Here is a 6,759-nt window from a genome sequence, read left to right as displayed (position 1 = left end):
GAGGGAAACTAAAATTCAAAGAATCCTCCTGGATTGTGGTTCTGCGGTCAACATCATGCCAATTCGTACTATGAAACAAGTTGGCATCTCATCAGATCAACTTGCTCGCAGTAAGTTGATGATTCAGGGCTTTAACTTGGGAGGTCAAAGAATGATCGGCATGATAAGAGTCAAGCTCTCTATTGCAGATTTGGAGTCAACAGCACTTTTCCACGTGATTGATTGTAAAACTTCATATCACTTACTTCTCGGTCGACCATGGCTACATGAAACTGGAGTAGTGAAAGCGCCCTCGATCCGCGGGGTGCGCGGATCCGCTTTTGACCCTTGAGATTTGGGAGTCGCCACCTAGTTATTGTGGTCTAGGAACCAAACTAACTCTAACATGGATAAAAAGAACTAATCTACCATAAAAAATCTGAATTCGGGGATCATGTTACGGGGTTGAAAGGTGTTAGGCACCAACCCTGCCCGGCCAAAGCCGGTCTCTACTAACTTCCCAAATATATCACATTGCTAAAAACCTAGATAAAAACAAAATTAAAAATTTCGTACCTTTCCGATAGCAAAGATTTTGCTCCCTCAGATCTGACAAAAAGAGCTCCTTGTACTGTACTCCCTTGCTTCGTTCTGCCTCCGGATTTGACTTCGGATCTCCTAGATCAAGGTATCTCCTTGTTTCTGAATCTGAACTCTTCAAGTTTATTATGGATTTAGGGGTGTTTTTGAAGGGATTTTAGGTGTTTTCTAGACTAAAATTGAAGGGGGGATGTTAGGTAAGGAGTTGGGGCTTCAAAACTAGGGTTTATGGGGGGCTAGGGGAGCTTCTAGACCTACTTCTCCTAGGGTTTATGATTTGATACGAAAATAGGGTGTGCGCACCTCTATTTATAGATGTTTTTAGGGGTTGATTTGGATAGAGTTAGTGTTTAATTAGAGTTCTTTTAATTAGAGTTGTGTTTTAGTTAGACTTATTTTAGGTAGAATTGTGTTTTAATTAGAATTATTTTAGGTAGAATTATTTTTAAGTTAGAACTCTATTAGATTGAATTATTATTTAATTAGAACTCTATTATGACTTTTGGTCTTATTTAATTGACTTTTAATGTTTTGACTTTAGTCTTAATTGATTGACTTTTAATATCTTGACTTCAGTCTTGCTTAATTGACTTTAATTTTGACTTTAGTCTAACTTGATTGAATTTAATACCTTGACCTTAGTCTTGCTTGATTGACTTTTAATTTTTGGAGAACCCCCTCTAAAATATCTTTAATTCTTTGGACCCCCAAATGGAGGGGTCCTTAAAGAAATATCTCACGAACCTCAACAATTTTACTTGAAAGTCCGATTGATCGATTTCTTCGATTCAAAATTTTAAATTAATTTCATTAATGTTTCACTTTAATTATTTAATTTTTTATTTATTAATTTCAAATTTTTTAATTATGAAAATTATGAAATTACCGTTTTACCCCCGGAGAGGACTTTTCACGTTTTAAGTCAGTTTTTAATGTTCTAGGATGTTTTAGAATCGGTTTTTCGTAAGGAATTCATGAGAATGTTGGTTTGTGTCATTTATGAAAATTTTTATGTGAAATGATTGTGAACTTTATGAGGGGCATTTTCGTAATTTTGTCAAATTCTGTTAAAATTGGTGAAATGATTTATTTGGTTTCGATTTATTATTTTATGTGTTTGAATGAGTTTTCCTAAGCGTAATGTAGGCTCTAGGTTTGTTTTGAGGTTAGGGGTATTTTGGTAATTCGGTCAATTTTTAGTGATTTTTATCGTGAAGCTTCTTTTTGGTCTGCAAGATGATGATTTCTATGTTTCTGGAGTCGTATTTTCTTAGCGTAGCGTGGTTTCTAAGGTTTTGTTAGTTTGAGATACCTCATCCGGATTTCTAAAACACATCTGGTAACAAAATAAAGCAATGGAATACACATCCATCATTGGGAATCATTGCGATCGGGTTGACGAGTTGATTAATCAGGCGGATGCAAAAATGGGGTGTCTACAGATGCCCCTCTTTGACAGAGGGTTGAAACAAACTAGATAGCAAATCTATTTCGGTAGATAGTGCGATATCCGAATGTCAAAGCTAGTGACAGTTCATTTTGCAGCCTGATTTAGCATTTCGTTAAGGTGATCGGATCCTTGAGGGTAAAGCTCTCCCCGAATTAAAAGGTTGTCAGGTCTTTGAGTGTGAGCTCTCACTGACAATGTCAGATCCTCGAATTTTAAAAAATTCTCCCTGACTAATGTAAAAGTGCACATATGTGCAATGGTGTGATGCTTACTGAGTAAAAATGTGTCAGGTCCTAGAGATCTTCTCTCACTGACAATAATGATTCAAAATTGAGATACACTTATGCAATGAAAACAATCATGGCAAGGTTTTAACAATGTGGTAATTGGAGTCATAACATTGTAGGAACTTCATTAAATCCTATTTGAATTTTTTTTTTAGAGTTCGAAAAAATGAGTTTCATTTGTCGAATTCGAACCTATTGTAACCACGCTTCTCGGGCTAAAGGACTTAAATAATCTTGTTAATTCAATATGATTCAAACAAAGCTGGAGTCTCGTTTCTCGGACTCTGACTAAGGTTTAGAGGAACTTAAACAATCCTATTAAAATTGGAGTTTCGCTTCTCGCACTCGAACCTAGTTTTGTAGGCACTTCAAAAAACTACTCATTCTATGATTCAAAGAGTTGGAGTCTCGTTTCTGGACTCGCATTTAGGTTTGTAAGCACTTCCAAAAGCCTACTCATTCTATGATTCAAAAAGTTGGAGTCTCGTTTCTCGGGCTCGAACTTAGGTTTATAGGCACTTCGAAAAGCCTATTCATTCTATGATCAAATAGTTGGAGTCTCGTTTCTCAGACTCGAATTTAGGTTTGTAGGCATTTCAAAAAGCCTATTCATTCTATGATTCAAAAAGTTGGAGTCTCATTTCTTGGACTTGAACTTAGGTTTGTAGGCACTTCAAAAAGCCTATTCATTCTATGATTCAAAAAGTTGGAGTTTCGTTTCTCAAACTCGAACTTGGGTTTGTAGTCACTTCAAAAAGCCTATTCATTCCATGATTCAAAAAGTTGGAGTCTCGTTTCTCGGACTCGAACTTAGGTTTGTAGGCATTTCAAAAAGCCTATTCATTCTATGATTCAAAAAGTTGGAGTCTCGTTTCTCGGACTCGAACTTAGGTTTGTAGGCACTTCAAAAAGCCTATTCATTCTATGATTCAAAAAGTTGGAGTCTCGTTTCTCGGACTCGAACTTAGGTTTGTAGGCACTTCAAAAAGCCTATTCATTCTATGATTCGAAAAGTTGGAGTCTCGTTTCTCGGACTCGAACTTAGGTTTGTAGGCACTTCAAAAAGCCTATTCATTCTACGATTCAAAAAATTGGAGTCTCATTTCTCAGACTCGAACTTACTAAGTCACGTTTCTCAGGCTTAGTTTATAAGAACTTGAACAATCATATTAATTGTTTCTATGATTCAAAATCGAGCTCAAAGTTTGAAAGATCAGACCTTTATTAGCTTATCATGTATTTGGATTCATAATTATCATTGACTTCATCGGACTTTTAAATAAGATTTTCATTTTTATCATGTGATTAAGAACAAAACTTTGGAATTAAATGACTTTCAAAAATGCCCCTAGTTTCAAGGTTGGCTTTAATTGGAACTTGACTACGAGACTGATAAAATGGATTACGCTTGAAAAATATGAACTCTGATGTATGACAGATAAAAGAACTAACATTCTCTTAAATTTAAGATTCTTAAGATTGTCATATGTGCAATAAAGAATTGATCATTATTTTTGAGAAATACTTGAGCTGGACTTAAAAATCTTGATAAATATTAGAATAGGAGATCTTTCTCTTCAAAGTGGTTGATGATTCTACTCTTCCAGTAGGGAACACTTGAACAAGTAAACATACTGTTGAAGATCCTAAAATGTTCAAAATGACTTCTGATTTTTTTGACTTCAATATTGTCTTCGTCGGATGTGAGCTCTTGGTTGAAAAATGAATATTGTGGCTTGAATGGTTCTGCATTTTCTAGCTTCTGCACAACAGCTTCCTTCTGAATTTTTCTTCTTGATAGGACATTTTCTTCCATTGGTGATGCCCTAATTTTTGCCTAGATCGCCTCTTCAGGTTTTCAATCTAGCGGACTTTGTTTTTCTTTTTCTGATGATGCATTGATTTTTGCCTAGGTCGCCTTTTCAGGTTTTCAACCTAGTAGGCCTTCTTTTTTTATGATTATACCCTAAATTTTGCCTAAGTCCCCTTTTCGGGTTTTCGACTTAGCGGACTTCTCTTTTTTCTTGATGATTTTGAATAACCAACTTGACAACTTCTTGGTTCCCTAGACCTTAACTGAGTCAATTAGCATTCAGGAGGACTTAATAGGTGGGCTTAAGATATGGTTTAGAAAGAAAAGATATAAGGCTCAACTTCCCAAAATGTCCCTAGTTTGATATTCTCTCTTTTCTGTTAATTATTTTGATTTTTTCTAAATGCCCCTAGTTTGACATTTTTTTATCAATTCTTTTGATTTTTTTTAATGCCCCTAGTTTGGCATTCTTTTCTTTTGAACATTTCAATAGGGGATTTTTCTTTTGGATGACACTTTCCTTAAGAGAATACATTTTTCTTTTAATGACCAGGCCTGAAGTAACTTCTCAGGGTGCCTACGTACCCCAAATATTTCTTTTTTTCTTTTTGGGATCAGATCAAAACGTAGTTCATAATTAGATTCCCTCCCAAGGTTGGTCGGCATAGTTTAGAAAGAAGAGGCTATTGATTTTTTTTTTTTTTAGGCTGCGAGGGGCTAAAGACGGTTATCTTTTTCTTGGTAAGACAGGAAAATGGTTCGACCAATGAAAGCCTCCTTTTGTGAAATACTACTTGATTTGGCCAAGGTTTTAGGAACTTGATGTCTTGATTGCTCTATCGAGTAAGGTCTTCTTTTGAGAATGAGTCTTCAATCTTCTTCTGAGAAAGAGTAATCTTCAGTCTTCTTCTACGGAGTTGAGTGAGACTGAGTTCTTTGTATTTGACATTGACTCGTTCAACTATTCCAAACTTCAAAAGAAATCTCATATTCTTTTGTGAATGAGAACTTTCTTCACTTGAGTAAAAAACATGGTAGATCCACTTGTAAGTCTTAGCATCTTTGTTGATGCTTTCAGCTATATCATCTTTGACCGATAATCTTTGACTTTGAAATCACTCTTGACTTGATCTATGTTTTTGTGTAATTCATCCATATATCCTTATGAGATCATGCAAGAAATATTGTTGAATTTCTCAAGTAAGTTTACTATTCTCTCATGTTCTCTTGAGGATAATGTATCACCAATTTGCACTTTTTGAGTGTACTCTTTAATTCCAATATTTATCAAATTTGGTTAGTGAGCTTTAAGTCATTTATCATGTTAGATATTATGCTCAAATCATTATTACACGTATGATAATCAGAAGCTTCTATATTTATTAGAATTGAAAAACATTGATTGACAAACTCGACTACTGGATTTAAAGACTGACAAAAACTGGATTGAAACTCAAAGAAAACTCAGGGACAATTATCTACAAAGAGAGAAGGTCCTTCTGGGTGGATGGACTACTTGGACTTAACACTGGTACTTTGACTAGATAACTCTTTTGACGGGTCCAAAATAACACAAATGAGGATTTAGAACATTTAGGGACACCTAAGATTAATCATTGATTCTGAAGGATTCACTCTTAACCACATGATTAAAATTTTGATATAAATTAGCCCTCTGGCGGAAAATCGAATCCAAATGCACCATAAGTCTATAGTGACCAAGAAAGTGAGAAAGGTTAGATGCGGGTCTACCCCTGATTGGGATTGAACCTTTGATCAGATAAATTAATTGATCTTAAGATCGAATCTTTCTAGATAAAGTGGTCTGGATCTTTAAAAGTGAAACAATTAGTCCAACTGATTTGGTATCGATCAGTTTGATCCATTTGTCCATTGGGTCAACTGGTTTAAGTGGTTCAAATTAATCGGTACATTTCACCGATTGGGTCGGACCGATATTGTGGGTTTTGTTTGATTATTCTGGATCGGTCTGCCTACTTACCTGTTGGTTGGATTGAATAAAGCAACTCGGGAACACCCATAGTCAATTCGGGTCGTGACCTATAGGAAGGCTTCTAGACTCTAGGTTTACTACGTGCAATGCATTTTTATCTAGCCACCCTTGCCCAAGCACACCTATATACCTCTCGATACGTGGTGACTTTGTTTGATATACCGTATAGGTGATAATCTAAAACCTCAACTCACTTCTCTGAAGCCAAAAACAGCCAGTTTGATCTCCAGTTGAGAGGTGGCGCACAATGCTGAGCAAGGGCCCACTTAAATACCTCTCGTCTAGAATAGACGTAGTCTATCCCCCTCGTACAGTAGGGTACATCGGGGCAAGATCTTGCTTAGGCACCGGTTTTGACCAAGAAGTGCAATTGATATACTTGGATTACCTTTTATACCTACGGGTACGAGTCAAGAGTTGTAGCTTTCATAAATGGTTTGGCATCCCACGAGGGGACCGACCACGTACTAGTACTACGTTGGCAATCGGGACATGTGACTGTATGGCTTACAATAGGACAAAGGCTCAGGTTGCCCCAGCCTGGGTGCATCAATATATCTCTCAGAATCACCTGATCAGACGGTATTAATGCCCCCAGTTTGATATACCCTAAGAT

The sequence above is a fragment of the Akebia trifoliata genome, unplaced genomic scaffold (genome assembly GCF_017979445.1).
Source record: "Akebia trifoliata isolate Shusen 1 unplaced genomic scaffold, ASM1797944v1 Contig00562, whole genome shotgun sequence".
NCBI lineage: Eukaryota > Viridiplantae > Streptophyta > Magnoliopsida > Ranunculales > Lardizabalaceae > Akebia > Akebia trifoliata.
Note: the sequence above shows the minus strand (reverse complement) of the source record.